Below are 16,691 nucleotides of genomic sequence, written 5' to 3'. Positions count from 1 at the left end.
CACCGTCTTGAAAAAAAAAAAAAAAAAATATTTTTTACTTTCTGCTATAAAACACGTCCAATAAAAAATGTAAAAAAATCGCATTTCTTCATCTATTTAGGCCAATATGTATTCTGCTACATATTTTTGGTAAAAAAAAAAAAAAAATTCCAATAAGTGTATATTGATTGGTTTGTGCAAAAGTTATCACATCTACAAATTATGGGATATATTTTTTCTTTTTTTTTTTACTAGTAATGGCGGCGAACAGCGACTTATAGCGGGACTGCGATATTGCGGCGGACAAATTGGACACTGACACTTTTGACACTTTTTGGGGACCTGTGACGCTAATACAGTGATCATTGCTAAAATACTACTACAGTCTCCATGGATCAGCATTGACAGCCAGTCCCATCACATGGGGGTTTATGCCCCCGATGATGTCACATATGACGAAACGCGTTGAGTTGTGCTCATGCCAACCAATCCGCTTCTATATTTGGCTTTCAAAGCTTAAAGTGACACGGATCTAAAAAGAAATAATTGTATTAACCACTTCAGCCCCGGAAGGTTTTACCTCCTCTTCCTGATCAAGCCATTTTTTGCGACACGGCACTGCGTTACTTTGACAATTGTGCGATCATGCGACGCTGTACCCAAATATAATTGATGTCCTTTTTCCCCCACAAATAGAGCTTTCTTTTGGTGGTATTTGATCACCTCTGCGGTTTTTATTTTTTGTGCTAGAAACAAAAAAACGACTGACAATTTTGAAAAAAGAAAAAAAAGATATTTTTTATTTTCTGCTATAAAACACATCCAATAAAAACCTCCCCCCAAAAAGTGCCAATTGTGGCAGTGGAGGGGGGTGGGGGGAGAGAGTGCAAACAAGTGGAACTTCCCCTTTTGGGTGGAGCTTCACTTGGGTGACCCTGCGCTCGCTAGAAAAGTAGTGGCAGAAGTGGAGAGCTGACACCTGATTATTAAACCACTTGACCTCCGGAAGATTTACCCCCCCTCATGACCAGGCCATTTTTTGTGATACGGCACTGCGTTACTTTAACTGACAATTGCGCGGATGTGTGACGCTGTCCTCAAAAAAAAAAAAAAGTCATTTTTTTTCCCCCACAAATAGAGCTTTCTTTTGGTGGTATTTGATCACCTCTGTGTTTTGTTTTTTTTTGTTTTTTTGTCATTATCAGCATTGAGCTGATGTTATCTTAGTATCTGAGCACACACATACTTGGAATATCACGCTGCAATGTCTATGTAAAGAGTCAAAAACTTGTTGTCAGAAGTGGGATTCGAACCCAGAGGAGACTGCGACCTGAACGCAGCGCCTTAGACCGCTCGGCCATCCTGACGTTGTAGCAAAACTAACTGGAGTGGACAGAATCCTGATCATCTGCTCATGCCAACCAATCCGCTTCTATGTTTGGTTTTCAAAGCTTAAAGTGACTCTACTTTAAAAAGAAATAACTATATTAACCACTTCAGCACTGGAAGATTTTAACCCCCCCCTTCCTGATCAGGCCATTTTTTGCAATACGGCTCTGCGTTACCTTGACAGTTGCGCGATCGTGCGATGCTGTATCCAAATATAATTGATGTCCTTTTTTTTCCCCACAAATAGAGCTTTCTTTTGGTGGTATTTGATCACCTCTGTGGTTTTTATTTTTTGTGCTAGAAACAAAAAAAACCGACAAATTTGAGAAAAAAAAAAACTATATTTTTTACTTTCTGCTATAAAACACATCCAATAAAAAAATGTAAAAAATCAAATTTCTTCATCAATTTAGGCCAATATGTATTCTGCTACATATTTTTGGTAAAAAAAAAAAAAAAAAAAAGCCCAATAAGTGTAAATTGTTTGTGCAAAAGTTATCGCAGCTACAAACTACTTTTTTTACTAGTATTGATGGCAATCAATGATTTTTAGCGGGACTGCGAGATTGCGGTGGACATTCAGGCGCTAACTGACACTTTTTGGACCAGTGACACTAATACAGTGATCAGTGCTAAAAATAAGCACTTTATGCCCCTGACGATGTCACATATGATGAAACGCGTTGGCGTGTGATGGCAGGGAAAGGGTTAACATCAAAAAGCAAAAATTATTGAATAGAAAGTTCAGTCCAGCAGTAAAAGAGTTAAACAGTCTCTTCTGCAGTTTTTCAAAAATTTTTTGTTTAATACAGAGCCGAAATAGCTCAGTTGGGAGAGCGTTAGACTGAAGATCTAAAGGTCCCTGGTTCGATCCCGGGTTTCGGCAGAAGTTTTTTTTTTTTACTTTTGTATTAGAAATAGCTTTATTGGTTAAAAAAAGACGTAATTACAGACATTATCAAACTTATATGAAAAATACACTCTACAGTCTTAAAATCTTTAACTCCGCCCCCCTCAGGAAAAAAAAATTTCAGAACGAAAGGAATTGTACCTATCTAATTATTATTACTCCTGGTACATTCTGTCATTATCAGCATTGAGCTGTTATCGTAGTATCTGAGGACACACATACTTGGAATATCACGCTGCAATGTCTTTGTAAAGAGTCAAAACCTTGCTGTCAGAAGTGGGATTCGAACCCACGCCTCCAGAGGAGACTGCGACCTGAACGCAGCGCCTTAGACCGCTCGGCCATCCTGACATTATAGCAAAACTTCTTGAAGTGGACAGAATCCCAATTAGCTGCTCATTCCAACCAATCCGCTTCTATGTTTGGCTTTCAAAGCTTAAAGTGACACTACTCTAAAAAGAAATAACTAAATTAACCACTTCACCCCCGGAAGGTTTTACCCCCCCCCCTTCCTGATCAGGCCAGTTTTCGCGACACGGCTCTGCGTTACTTTGACAATTGTGCGATCGTGCGACGCTGTACCCAAAAATAATTGATGTCCATTTTTACACACATATAAAGCTTTCTTTTGGTGGTATTTGATCACCTCGGCGGTTTTTATTATTTTTTGTGCTAGAAACAAAAAAAGATATTTTTTACTTTCTGCTATAAAACATATCCAATAAAAAAAAATGTAAAAAAATCGAATTTCTTCATCAATTTAGGCCAATATGTATTCTGCTACATATTTTTGTTTTAAAAAAAAAAAAAGCCCAATAAGTGTATATTGATAGGTTTGCACAAAAGTTATGGCATCTTCAAACTATGGGATATTTTTATGGCATTTTTATTTATTTTTACTAGTATTGATGGCAATCAATGATTTTTAGCGGGACTGTGACATTGCGGTGGACAGATCGGACACCTAATTGACATTTTTGACACTTTTTTGGGAACCAGTGACTTGTTACAGTGATCAGTGCTAAAAAATATGCACTGTCACTGTATTAATGACACTGGCTGGGAAGGGGTTAACATCAGGGGCAATCAAAGGGTTAATTGTGTGCCTAGGAGGTGCTAGCTAACTGGGGGGGGGTGGGTGGACTGACTGGGTGAAAACAGAGATCTTGTGTTCCTGCTTAGCATTATTGGTTCGTTAGTTATCACAAGTGGGAGGGCTCACTGCGCCCCGAGCCCAACCTTTTTCAAGCCAATTAGAGCCTCAGGCTCTAATCATGTGCTTGGAAAAAAAAAAGACCTAATAGAAAGGCATTAGTCCGGTGCCCCGCGAATGCAAACTAGGGGAAGGGGCGACGCCCCTTATGGACCTGCCACCACTGAGCCCAGAGCTCCAGTGACTGTGGGGGGGGGGCAGACAGTGGTGACTGAGGCTCGGTTCTCATTCGTGCGATTTGGGAACCCTGCAAATTCACTGCGGATTCCCACATCGCACCCGACTCACACAGCAGTTCACACCGCCATATGCGAACTGCTGGGAGTGTCAATACATTGTTAATGACACCCCCTATTCAGCTCGCCTATCGCACTGTGAACTGACAGTTCTGACAAGAATCGGATTGCATGGGTGTGAACCTAAGAAAAGGGTCCTGTGCGAGTTTGGTCCGAATGCGGTGCCATATCAGCCATACTATCTGTATGGCTGAAATCGCATCGCACAGAAATCGCATGTGATTTGTGACCTCAGTCACTCTCCGTGCTCTGGACCCCCTTCGTGCTCCTTGGTCCTCCACCATGCTCCTCGGTCCCCCTTCGTGCTCCTTGGTCCTCCACCATGCTCCTCGGTCCCCCTTCGTGCTCCTTGGTCCTCCATTATGCTCCTCGGTCCCCCTCCATGCTCCTCGGTCCCCCTCCATGCTCCTCGGTCCCCCTCCGTGCTCCGGACCCCTGCGTGCTCCTCGGCCCCCCTTCGTGCTCCTCGGTCCCCCTCCATGCTCCGGTCCTCTGCCAGGCTCCTCGGCTCCCCTCCCTGCTTCTCGGTCCTCCTCCATGCTCTTCGCCCACCCTCTGTGCTCCTCGGCCCCCCACCGTGCTCCTCGGCCCCCCTTCGTGCTCCTGGGCCCCCCTCCGTGCTCCTCGGTCCCCCATCCTTGCTCTGGTCCCCCTCTGTGCTAATCGGTCCCCCTCCGTGCTCCTCGGCAGGGCTGGTGCTACCACTAGGCAAACTAGGCAACCGCCTAGGGCGCACTGCTGCCTAGGGCCCCCGGCCACGGGTGTTTCTATTCTCTTCTCTCTGCAGCAAGCAACTAAGTCTCAGCATCAGCAGGCAGCTGCCGTTCCATTTGCACATAGAGTCAGAGGCGCAGCGGCGGCAGAGGACTGTGTCTGTGTCCCGGCTCCTGAATAAATGGAAGCAAGCAAACATTCATTGATGGGCACTGGTAGGCTGCATTGATGGGTGCTGGTGAGGCTGCATTGATGGGTGCTGGTGAGACTGCATTTGATGGGCGCTTCAAAAGGTGTGGTATAAATGGGCAGGGAAAGGGGGGTGGAGTCAGGGGTGGAGGAGGCGGCAAAATTAGGTTTCACCTAGGGTGTCAAAAATCCTTGCACCAGCCCTGCTCCTCGGTCCCCCTCTGTGCACCGGACCCCCTCAGTGCTCCTTGGTTCCCTTCCATGCTCCTCCGTCCCCTTCCGTGCTCTGGTCCCCCTTCCATGCTCCTCCGTCCCCCTCAATGCTCCGGTCCCCCTCCATGCTCCTCGGTCCTCCTCCAGGCTCCTCGGTCCTCCTCCAGGTACCTCGATCCCCCTCCCCCTCCGTGCTCCTCGGTCCCCCTCCGTGCTCCTCAGTCCCCCTCCATGCTGCTCTGTCCCCCTCCGTGCTCCTCGGCCCCCTCCATGCTCCTCGGTCCCCCTCCGTGCTCCTCGGCCCCCCTCCGTGCACCTCGGTCTCCCTCCGCGCTCCTCGGTGACCCTCCGTGCACCGGTCCTCCTCCAGGGTCCCCGGTCCCCCTCCCTGCTTTTTTGTCCCCCTCTGTGCTCTGGTTCCCCTCTGTGCTCTGGTCCCCCTGTGTTCTGGTCCCCCTGTGTGCTCTGGTCCCATTCCGTGCTCTGGTCCCCCTCAGTGCTCCTCAGTCCCTCTCCGTGCTCCGGACCCCTTCCGTGCTCCTCGGTCCCCCTCCATGCTCCGGACCCCCTCTATGCTCCGGACCCCCTCCGTGCTCCTCAGGCCCCCTCCGTGCTCCTCATGCCCCCTCCGTGCTCCTCGGCCCCCTCCGTGCTCCTCGGTCCCCCTCCGTGCTTCTCGGTCCTCCTGTGTCCTCGGTCCCCCTCCATGCTCCTCGGTCCCCCTCTGTGCTCCTCGGTCCCCCTCCGTGCTCCTCGGTCCCCCTCTGTGCTCCTCGGTCCCCCCTCTGTGCTCCTCAGTCCCCCTCCGTGCTCCTGACCCCCTCCGTGCTCCTCGGTTCCCCTCTGTGCTCCAGTCCCCCTCCGTGCTCCTCGGTCCCCCTCCGTGGTCCTCGGTCCTCCTCCAGGCTCCTCGGTCCCCCTCCCTGCTTCTCAGTTCCCCTCCCTGCTTCTCAGTCCCCCTCCCTGCTTCTCAGTCCCCCTCCCTGCTTCTCGGCCCTCCTCCCTGCTTCTCGGTCCCCCTCCGTGCTCCTCAGCCCCCCTCTGTGCTCCTTGGTCCCCCTCCATGCTCTGGTCCCCCTCCGTGCTCTGGTCACCCTCTGTGCTCTGGTCCCCTTCCGTGCTCCAGACCCCCTCAGTGCTCCTCTGTCCCCTTCCATGCTCCTCAGTCCCCCTCCGTGCTACAGTCCCCCTCCGTGCTACAGTCCCCCTCCGTGCACCTCACTCCCCCTCCGTGCTCTGGTCCTCCTTCAAGCTCCTCTGTAAATCTCTCATTTACCGGCTCCTTCCTTTTCCAAATGCACCTCCTCGTTCCCCTCTGTGATCCTCAGTCCCCCTCTGTGCTCCTCAGTCCTCCTCCATGCTCTGGTCCTCCTCCAGGCTCCTCGGTCCCCCTCCCTGCTTCTCGGTCCTCCTCCGTGCTCCTCGGTCCCCCTCCGTGCTCCGATCCCCTTCCATGCTCCTCGGTCCCCCTCCGTGCTCTGGTCCTCTTCTGTGCTCCTCGGTCCCCCTCCGTGCTCTGGTCCTCTTCTGTGCTCCTCGGTCCCCCTCCGTGCTCCGAACCCCTTCCGTGCTCCTTGGTCCCCCTCCGTGCTTCTTGGTCCCCCTCCGTGCTCTGGTCACCCTCTATGCTCCGGTCCCCCTCTATGCTCTGGTTCCCCTCCGTGCTCTGGTTCCCCTCCGTGCTCTAGTTCCCCTCCGTGCTCCTGGGTCCCCCTCCATGATCCGGACCCCCTCTGGGCTCCTCGGCCCCCTTCCATACTCCTCGGTCCCCCTCCGTGCTCTGGTCCCCCTCCGTGTTCCTTGGTCCCCCTCCGTGCTCCAGACCCCCTCCGTGCTCCTCAGGCCCCCTCCATGCTCCTCGGTCCTCCTCTGTGCTCTGGACCCCCTCCGTGCTCCTCGGTCCCCCTCCGTGCTCCTCGGTCCCCCTCCGTGCTCCTCGGTCCCCCTCCATGCTCTGGTCCCCCTCCGTGCTGCTCAGTCCTCCTCCATGCTCCTCGGTCTTCCTCCGTGCTCCTTGGTCCCCCTTCGTGCTCCGATCCCTCTTCGTGCTCCTCGGTCCCCCCAGTGCTCCTTGTTCCCCCTCCATGCTCTGGTCCCCTTCTGTGCTCCTCGGTCCCCCTCCGTGCTCCGGACCCCTTCTGTGCTCCTTTTGTCCCCCTCCATTCTCCGGTCCTCCTCCATGCTCCTCGGTCCCCCTCCGTGTTCCTCGGTCCCCCTCCGTGCTCCTCGGTCCCCCTCCATGCTCCTCGGTCCCCCTCCATGCTCCTCGGTCCCCCTCCGTGCTCTGGTCCTCCTCCGTGCTCTGGTCCCCCTCCGTGCTCCTCGGTCCCCCTCCGTGCTCCTCGATCCCCCTCCATGCTCCTCGGTCCCCCTCCATGCTCTGGTCCCCCTCCGTACTCTGGTCACCCTCCGTGCTCTGGTCCCCCTCCGTGCTCGGGACCCCCTCAGTGCTCCTTGGTCCCCCCCCATGCTTCGGTCCCCCTCCATGCTCTGGTTCCCCTCCGTGCTCCTCGGTCCCCCTCCGTGCTCTGGTTCCCCTCCGTGCGCCTCGTTCCCCCTCTGTGCTCCTCGGTCCCCCTCCGTGCTCCTCGGTCCCCCTCCATGCACCTCGGTCCCCCTCTGTGCACCTCGGTCCCCCTCCATGCTCCGGTCCTTCTCCAGGGTCCTCGGTCCCCCTCCCTGCTTCTCGGTCCCCCTCCCTGCTCCGATCCCCCTCCATGCTCCTTGGTCCCCCTCTGTGCTCTGGTCCCACTCCGTGGTCTGATCCCCCTCCGTGCTCTGATCCCCCTCAGTGTTCCTCGGTCCCTCTCCGTGCTCTGGACCCCCTCAGTGCTCCTTGGTCCCCTTCCATGCTACTCGGTCCCCCTCCGTGCTCCGGTCCCCCTCCATGCTCCTCGGCCCCCTTCCATGCTCCTCAGTCCCCCTCCGTGCTCCAGTCTCCTTCCGTACTCCTCGGTCCCCCTACTTGCTCCGGACCCCCTCCGTGCTCCGGTCCCCCTCTGTGCTCCTCATTCCCCCTACATGCTCCTCGGTCCTCCTCCAGGCTCCTCAGTCCCCCTCCCTGCTTCTGGGTCCCCCTCCGTGCTCCGTTCCCCCTCTGTGCTCCGGTCCCCCTCCGTGCTCCTCAGTCCTCCTCCATGCTCCTCGGTCCCCCCCAGTGCTCCTTGGTCCCCCTCCATGATCTGGTCCCCTTCTGTGCTCCTCCGTCCCCCTCCATGCTCCGGACCCCTCTGTGCTCCTTTTGTCCCCCTCCGTTCTCTGGTCCTCCTCCCGTGCTCCTCGGGCCCCCTCCATGCTCCTCGGTCCTCCTCCGTGCTCCGGTCCCCCTCCGTGCTCCTCAGTCCCCCTCCGTGCTCCTGTCCCCCTCCGTGCTCCGGTCCCCCTCCGTGCTCCTCGGTCCTCCTCCAGGCTCCTCAGTCCCCCTTCCTGCTTCTCGGTCCCCCCCAGTGCTCCTTGGTCCCCCTCCATGCTCTGGTCCCCTTCTGTGCTCCTCGGTCCCCCTCCGTGCTCCGGACCCCCTCTGTGTTCCTTTTGTCCCCCTCCGTTCTACGGTCCTCCTCCGTGCTCCTTGGGCCCCCTCTGTGCTCCTCGGTCCTCCTCTGTGCTCCTGACCCCCTCTATGCTCCTCGGTCCCCCTCTGTGCTCCAGGCCACCTCCGTGCTCCTCGGTCCCCCTCCGTGCTCCGGTCCCTGTCCGTGCTCCTTGGTCCCCCTCCATGCTCCTCGGTCCTCCTCCATGCTCCTCGGTCCTCCTCCAGGCTCCTCGGCCCCCCTCCCTGCTTCTCGGCCCCCCTCCCTGCTCCGATCCCCCTCCATGCTCCTCAGTCCCCCTCTGTGCTCTGGTCCCCCTCTGTGCTCTGGTCCCCCTCCGTGCTCTGGTCCCCCCTCCGTGCTCTGGTCCCCCTCCGTGCTCTGGTCCCCCTCCCTGCTCTGGTCCCCCTCCCTGCTCTGGTCCCCCTCCGTGATCCGGACCCCCTCAGTGCTCCTCGATCCCCTTCCATGCTCCTCGGTCCCCCTCCGTGCTCCGATCCTCCTTCAGGCTCCTCGGTAAATCTGTAATTTACTGGCTCCTTCCTTTTCCAAATGCACCTCCTCGGTCCCCCTCCGTGATCCTCAGTCCTCCTCCGTGCTCTAGTCCTCCTTCAGGCTCCTCGGTCCCCCTCCCTGCTTCTCAGTCCTCCTCCGTGCTCCTCAGTCCCCCTCCGTGCTCCGAATCCCCTTCCATGCTCCTCGGTCCCCCTCCGTGCTCTGGTCCCCTTCTGTGCTTCTCGGTCCCCCTCCGTGCTCTGGTCCCCTTCTGTGCTCCTCGGTCCCCCTCTGTGCTCCGGACCCCCCTCTGTGCTCCTTGGTCCCCCTCCCTGCTCCAGTCCTCCTCCGTGCTCCGGTCCTCATCCGTGCTCCTCGGTCCTCCTCCATGCTCTGGAACCCCTCCGTGCTCCTCTGTTCCCCACCGTGCTCCTCTGTCCCCCTCTGTGCTCCTCTTCCCCCCCTCTGTGCTCGATCTGTAAGGATGGAGAGTGGAGGAAGGAGCCAGTAAATCTGTCATTTACCGGCTCCTTCCTTTTCCCAATGCACCTCCTCGGTCATGTATTCAGCTGTATAAGTCAATGCATGTATTTATCTACTCACTCTTTAGCAATAGCAGTATTATTTGCAATTCTATCTTTGGTGTCTGTTCAATGTAGAGCGCTGTGATGAGAAAAGATTATCCCAACAGTGAAAGAGGATTTCCCCCCAAGGCTACACCACTCATCCAGTCCTCTACATTCTAATATGCAGACCAAACCTGGTTCCATAAGGCTCTGAGGAAGAGAAAAAATCCTCAAAACATGTTAGCTGATGACCTATCTTTTATCCCAAGTTATGGGCACCATTACATCATCATTCATCCAGTGATGTGATTTTATTTTAATTAAATTTTATGATAGCAACATTTATGAATACATAGTATTTTTATTCATATAGCTTTGTTTTATAATAAACTTTTTACTGAGGATATATGCATCTGGCCACGCGCCTTCCATTTCTTTTTGCTATAAATTCATAACTGTCACTGAGCATCGTAAACTTGAGTTTATGATGCTTCGCTTTATGAATTGAGAGGAGCTGCTGTCTCCCGTCCATTCATCTTCAGTTAAGCTGCGGCTGCAGAGAAAGGGACTGGGGAATCTGTGTCCTCAGTCCCTTTCTCTGTCTCAAAAGGGAGATGCCAACGGTTAAGACCCCTGATATCCCACCAAAGCCACCCCACAACAGGGCTAATAAAAAATTTTTGTAAAAAATTGCATTAAAGAAATATTTAAAAGGTTAAAAGGTTAAAAATAATATAAAATAAAAAACACACTGACAACGTACACCCCCCCCCACAAAAAAAGAAAGTATTGTAAAAAAAACCCAAAAAAATAATAATAAAAATTTGTAAAAAATTAAATTTTAAAACAAAAGCAAAATAAAAGAGAAAAATAATAAAAAAAAAAAAAAAAATTGTAAAAAAATACAATTGTAAATAAATTAAAAATAAAATAAAAACTACTGACACAGTCCACGCGTCATCAGTGCTGCATATTAGTGCCACTGTCACATGACATTAAAAAAAAGTATCGGTACTTTTTTGTACTCGGTCTTAAAAAGTGGTAATGGTGCAACCGTAATATATACTGTGTGTATATATATGTATATATATATATATATATATTGGTTGTAGTGCAACAACACCAAACAATAGAATCATAGGTGTGCGCAGCTCATTGCATAAGGATGTGCACCCCAAAGCGCAGCCTCAGCTTAATTGGACAGTGAATGAATGGGAAGTGCTCTGTGCTGAGTGGCTTCCTGTTTATTCACAAACCGAATCATAGTAAACACAGTTTACTATGCTTCCATTATGCGTGGACACCGTGAGTGAGTGTGTTAATTTTGAAAAGGAAGAAGCTGGTAAATTACATATTTACTAGCCCCATCCACTGCTCTCCATTCTGAAACATCCCCCGGAGCAGCGGGGCGGGGGGGGGGGATGAGAGGAGGGAAGCCAGCAGCACTGTAGGGCAGCCAACAATGGGGGGGGGGTCCCGGGCAGCAGGGAGAATCAGCACTGCACACGGTGATTAATGTATGCCCAGGCACACCTGGCACACCCTCTGCACACGCCTGTGGTCTGATCATAAGCACATTAGTAATTCCTGGTCCTAGACTGATTAATAATGGAAGACATGGTGTGCTCGTTTCCTGACTGTCTAATTTACACTTAGACCCCTTTCACACCGAGGGTGTTTTGCAGGCGCTATAGCGTTTAAAATAGCGCCTGCAATCCGCCCTCAAACAGCTGCAGCATTGTCTCCAGTGTGAAAGCCCCGAGGGCTTTCACACCAGAGCGCTGCGCTGGCAGGACGGGGAAAAAAAGTCCTGCCAGCAGCTTCTATGGAGCGGTGAAGGAGCGGTGTGTTTACCGCTCCTCCACAGCTGCTCCCCATTGAAATCAAAGGGGCAGCGCTGGGATACCGCCGGCAAAACGCCGCTATTGCGGCGCATTGCGGGCGGTTTTAACCCTTTCTCGGCCGCTAGCGGGGCGCTTTTACCCCCCGCTAGCGGCCGAGAAAGGGTTAAAACCGCCGCTAATCCGACGGTAAAACGCTGCTAAAATTAGCGGCGTTTTACCGCCGACGCTATGGGCGGCCCGGTGTGAAAGGGCTCTTAGGGCCAGTTCATAGCACATGCAGTCCAGTCCATTTTTTTTTTTTCTGCATCAAAAAAAAAATGAAGATTTTTCCATGTAAGGAGAGGAGTGCCGGAATTGGCCCGGTATGGAAACAGGTAACTGTTAAATGGAAGAATCAGTCCAGCAATGAAAGAGTTAAATATAGACTCCTCCTCTCTTTTTGAAAAAATAGCAAAAAGTTGCAGAGCCAAAATAGCTCAGTTGGGAGAGTGTTAGACTGAAGATCTAAAGGTCCCTGGTTCGATCCCGGGTTTCGGCAGGACTTTTTGATGAAGTGAAAAATACAGCTAAAATGACATTCGTTTCATATCTACAGCTATACTGCATGCAATTATTTTTTTCTTCAGCGCAGTCGCTGAAAAAGTCGCTGTAACCATCGCTGTATGGAGTCACACAGATATGAACAGCACTCATTGGAAACCATGGAGTATGACTTATACGATTTTGCAGTCCCAAATTGCATGACAAGTCGCACAAGTGGAAACGTAGCCTAAGATCACTGAGCTGTTATCTTAGTATCTGAGCACACACATATTTGGAATATCACGCTGCAATGTCTATATAAAGAGCCAAAAATCTTGCTGTCAGAAGTGGGATTCGAACCCACGCCTCCAGAGGAGACTGCGACCTGAACGCAACGCCTTAGACCGCTCGGCCATCCTGACGTTGCTCTAAAATGGGCTGGAGCGGGCATAATCCTGATCAGCTGATCATGCCAACCAATCAGCTTCTATCTTTTACCACTTCAGCTCTGGAAGATTTACCCCCCTTCATGATCAGGCCATTTTTTGCAATACGGCACTGCGTTACTTTAACTGACAATTGCGCGGTCGTGTGACGTTGTACCCAAATAAAATTGGTGTCCTTTTTTTCCTCACAAATAGAGCTTTCTTTTGGTGGTATTTGATCACCTCTGTGGTTTTTATTTTTTTGCGCTATAAACAAAAAAAAGAAATGGTTGAAAGCAAGTGGATGGGATTTATAACAGTGCTCAAATAATCAAATACACATCAAAGATAAAAAATTTATAAGAATTTCTTTATTGTTACAGAAAGTGGAAAAAGGTTCAATAAAACGAATTAACAGAACATGTACAGTTTGCTTTTTTTCGGGTGGCTGGTGTCCCACAAAGGTGAAGATGGTCACCGGTAGGTTGTTTCGCCAGCAACATGTTTCGCCAGCATTGGCTTCCTCAGGGGATTATTTGGGACCACCAATATAGTACAAAAAAAAATTATCGTCAACAAAAAAAGAGCGATAATTTTGAAAAAAAAAAAAACATTTTTACTTTCTTCTATAAAACATGTCCAATAAAAAAATGTAAAAAATCGAATTTCTATTTATTATTATATATTATTCTATTTATTTCTATTTCTATCAATTTAGGCCAATGTATTCTGCTACATATTTTTGGTAAAAAATACCAATAAGTGTATATTGATTGGTTTGTGCAAAAGTTATCACGTCTACAAACTATGGGATATATTTTTTTTTATTTCATTTTTTTACTAGTAATGGTGGCGATCAGCGACTTATAGCGGGACTGCGATATTGCGGCGGACAAATTGGACACCTGACACTTTTGACACTTTTTGGGGACCTGTGACGCTAATATGGTGATCAGTGCTAAAATACTACTACAGTCTCCATGGATCAGCATTGACAGTCAGTCCCATCACATGGGGGTTTATGCCCCTGATGATGTCACATATGACGAAACGCATTGGGATGAGCTAACGCTGTATTTTAATTCGCTGTACCAATGACACTGGCTGGGAAGGGGTTAACATCGGGTGCAATCAAAGGGTTAAATGTGTCCCTAGGGAGTGCTTGTGTACTGTGGGGGAGGTGCTTGTACTAGGAGAAGACATAGATCCATGTCTCTGCTTTGCAGGAACACAGGAGCCGTGCCTTCCTTACTGACAGAACGGCGATCTGCCTTGTTTACATAGGAGGATCACCGTTCTGCCTGTGTCTCCAGTACAATGAGCAGCAGCTCCAGTTTTATCTTCACGAACCACCGACAATCACTTCTCAGTATTATTACTTAGCGGGCATGTCTTCTTTTTCAATGACGTTAGGGGCAGTTCACTCCCGTATCACTCATAAATCGCACAGGAAGGTGGTCTGTATTCCTGTGTGATTCCTGTGCAGCTCAGTGCGGTGCGATTTTTTTTTTCAGCCTATGCATTTGAATAGAATGAAATCACACAGGATCGCACAAAAAAAGCAGTGCACGACGTTTCAAAAACACACCGCATCAAATCGCATGGTACTGCAGTATCACGGGATCCAGTGCAGAAAAAATGCTCTGCATTGGGGGGGTGTCGTTAGGGATATACCATTGCTCACAGCAGATCGCGTACACAGTGCGTATTGAATGCGGTGTGGGAAAAGCGCATGGATCTCAGGTTTCCCCGCACCGTATTCTTGTGTGAACGAGCCCTTAGGCCCCTTTCACACTTGTGCCACTTGTCCTGCGACTTGGGGACTGCAAAGTCACATGACAGGTCACACCCCATGATTTACAATGAGTACCGGTCATATCTGTGCGACTTCCAGTCGCAGCGACCTCAAAGTTGTCTCTGCACTGCTTTGGTCCGACTTTGATGCGACTCGAAGTCCAAAGACCTCAAGCTTACACAGGCATTGTTTCAAGTCGCGGCAAAGTCGCTGCAAAAAATCACGGCAAAATCGCACGACTTTCAGGTCGCACAAGCATGAAGGGGGGCTTACTGTATATGATAATATCTGCTGCTATCATTCTGCTTACAATGTCTAAATATTTACTGTCGCTGCTTCTGAATAGTGTTACTTTTTGTATTTATTAAGCCCAGGTTCAGACTGAGCTGCGGGAATGAAGCCGCGCGAGTTCAGCTGAACTGGCAGCATTTCACTCCCGCACGTCAGTCCCGATTTCGGCCGCGATTTCAGAAACGTCTGTGCAGAAACCCGCACAGACGTTTCTGAAATCGCGGCCGAAATCGCAGCCCCTGAAATCGCAGCCCCTGACATCGCAAAAAGCAGTACGAAAACGACTTTTTTTAAATCGGCGCGGCGCTGCAGGTGCGGCGTTGCACCGATTAGGACGGTGGCCCGTTGCCGCCAATTTGACATGTGATTCGACATTTGGATTATCCCCAGAAAAGTAATAGAGGGGACCACACGCTTGAAGCGGTTAAAGCGTGACATGTTAGGTATCTGTTTACTCGGTGTAACATCATCTTTCACATTATACAACATAAATTGGGCTAACTTTACTGTTTTGTTTTTTTTGTTTTTATTCTTGAAAGTGTTTTTTTTTTTTTAATTGCGTTTGAAAAATTGCTGCGCAAATACTGTGTGACATAAAAAAATTGGAATGACCGCCATTTTATTCTCTAGGGTCTATGCTAATATATATATATATGTTTGGGGGTTCTGAGTAATTTTCATGTAATTTTCATGTAAGGAGAGGAGTGCCAGAATTGGAAACAGTTAAATGGAAAAATCAGACCAGCAGTGAAAGAGTTAAATATAGTCTCCTCCTCACTTTTTGAAAGAGAAGGGCAAACTCATAGAGCCGAAATAGCTCAGTTGGGAGAGCGTTAGACTGAAGATCTAAAGGTCCCTGGTTCGATCCCGGGTTTCGGCAGAACTTTTTGATGAAGTAAAAAATACAGCTACAGCTGAAATGACATTCATTTCATATCTACAGCTATATTGCATGCAATCAATTTTTTCAGCACAGTGAGTTTTGACGCAAACCACCACATCGCACCAAATCGCCGCAGTGCAAAAGAATTGTATTGAAATCTGAGCTTTAAGTAAAAAAAAAAAAAAATAGTAATAATATATGAATAAATAAATGTAAACTAAATAATAATTCTATAATCACACACATAGGTTGGACTTTTTTCAACTTCACCTACTATGTAAAATACAGAAATAACAAAAATCATCATAAATAATATATAAATAAAATAAAATAAATTAATAATATGTAATAATATATAAATAACAATTAATTATTATTTATTATTATTATTATTATTATTATTATTATTATTATTATTAATAATAATAATAAAAAATAATAATACATAAACACCAAACCCCCAAAAAACGAATACGGTACTATAATAATAATAATAATAATAAAAATAATAATTATTTATTTATTTTGTGTTAGGGTTAAGGGTTAGAGGTTTAAGTTAGGGATTAATTGTTTATTTATTTATTATTACTTAGTATTCATTTATTGAATTTATTTATTATTAATTATTTATGATTATTTTTATTTATTTATTTATTTATTTTACATTTATTTATTCATTCCTAATTATTGTTGTTATTATTATTATTATTATTATAATTATTAGTTGCAGTATTATTAACACCCTAACAAAAAAACAAAAAAAAAAACAATCCTAACCCTAACCTTAATTCTAACCCTTTAACGAAAAAAAAAATAAAATAATAAATGAATAATAATAATAAAATAAGAAATAAAAGCTAATGGATAAGCTAAAAAAGCTGAAATGCCTAGCAACTAATGATGCACCAGATGATCGTTTTCTCTACTGGCTAATAAAAAACCGCCAGAGCTCCAAACGCCAAAATCGCGCGTAAAAATTCTCAAAGACGCTACGCTCAGGTGTGAACGCAGCCTTAAAGTGACCAAGGAAGAGGTCTTTCTTTCTTTTTTTTTTTTTTTTGTTATGTTCTTTTTTTCTTCTTTAATGTTTGTTTTGTCGCATCATACAAAAACTTCAATAAAAATTATTGGACTAAAATAAAGCGACCAAAGCGTTGCATAGCTGTGAATGGACTGGGAAGGAAAATCTTTATTACTGCTTGTGTCTCTTTTTGGAAGCTTTTATCTCATCCCCCCCCCCCCCCCCGTAACCATTTCATGTAATTGCTGGAGTGCATAGAGGCAGGAAGTTGCTGCAAAGAGGTTGTAGGAGATCAGCAGCACTAAGTCCCGGTTCACACTGGTGTGATGCGGGAAACCCTGCGATTCAGTGCTGGTTCCTGCATGGCTCCTGAGTCGCACACTGGATCGCACTGGCATCTGCGAACCGCTGCGGGT

At 48.6% G+C, this 16,691-nt stretch overlaps 5 non-coding genes across 5 annotated transcripts; 3 read left to right on the top strand and 2 right to left on the bottom strand.

Annotated features, from left to right (window-relative positions):
* Positions 1-2,181: 2,181 nt before the first annotated feature.
* On the top strand, positions 2,182-2,254 carry TRNAF-GAA (transfer RNA phenylalanine (anticodon GAA)). The gene has a single exon. It is a non-coding gene; the product is annotated as a tRNA-Phe (tRNA).
* Positions 2,255-2,546: 292 nt separating this feature from the next.
* On the bottom strand, positions 2,547-2,629 carry TRNAL-CAG (transfer RNA leucine (anticodon CAG)). Its single transcript has one exon. It is a non-coding gene; the product is annotated as a tRNA-Leu (tRNA).
* A 9,174-nt stretch (positions 2,630-11,803) lies between these two features.
* TRNAF-GAA (transfer RNA phenylalanine (anticodon GAA)) lies at positions 11,804-11,876 on the top strand. Its single transcript has one exon. It is a non-coding gene; the product is annotated as a tRNA-Phe (tRNA).
* A 323-nt stretch (positions 11,877-12,199) lies between these two features.
* On the bottom strand, positions 12,200-12,282 carry TRNAL-CAG (transfer RNA leucine (anticodon CAG)). Its single transcript has one exon. It is a non-coding gene; the product is annotated as a tRNA-Leu (tRNA).
* A 2,896-nt stretch (positions 12,283-15,178) lies between these two features.
* On the top strand, positions 15,179-15,251 carry TRNAF-GAA (transfer RNA phenylalanine (anticodon GAA)). The gene has a single exon. It is a non-coding gene; the product is annotated as a tRNA-Phe (tRNA).
* The last annotated feature ends 1,440 nt before the right edge of the window (positions 15,252-16,691 follow it).

The sequence above is a fragment of the Aquarana catesbeiana genome, linkage group LG10 (genome assembly GCF_042186555.1).
Source record: "Aquarana catesbeiana isolate 2022-GZ linkage group LG10, ASM4218655v1, whole genome shotgun sequence".
Taxonomy (NCBI): Eukaryota; Metazoa; Chordata; class Amphibia; order Anura; family Ranidae; genus Aquarana; species Aquarana catesbeiana.
The sequence above is the reverse complement of the archived record's forward strand: the minus strand, read 5'-3'. Positions and strand labels throughout refer to the sequence as shown.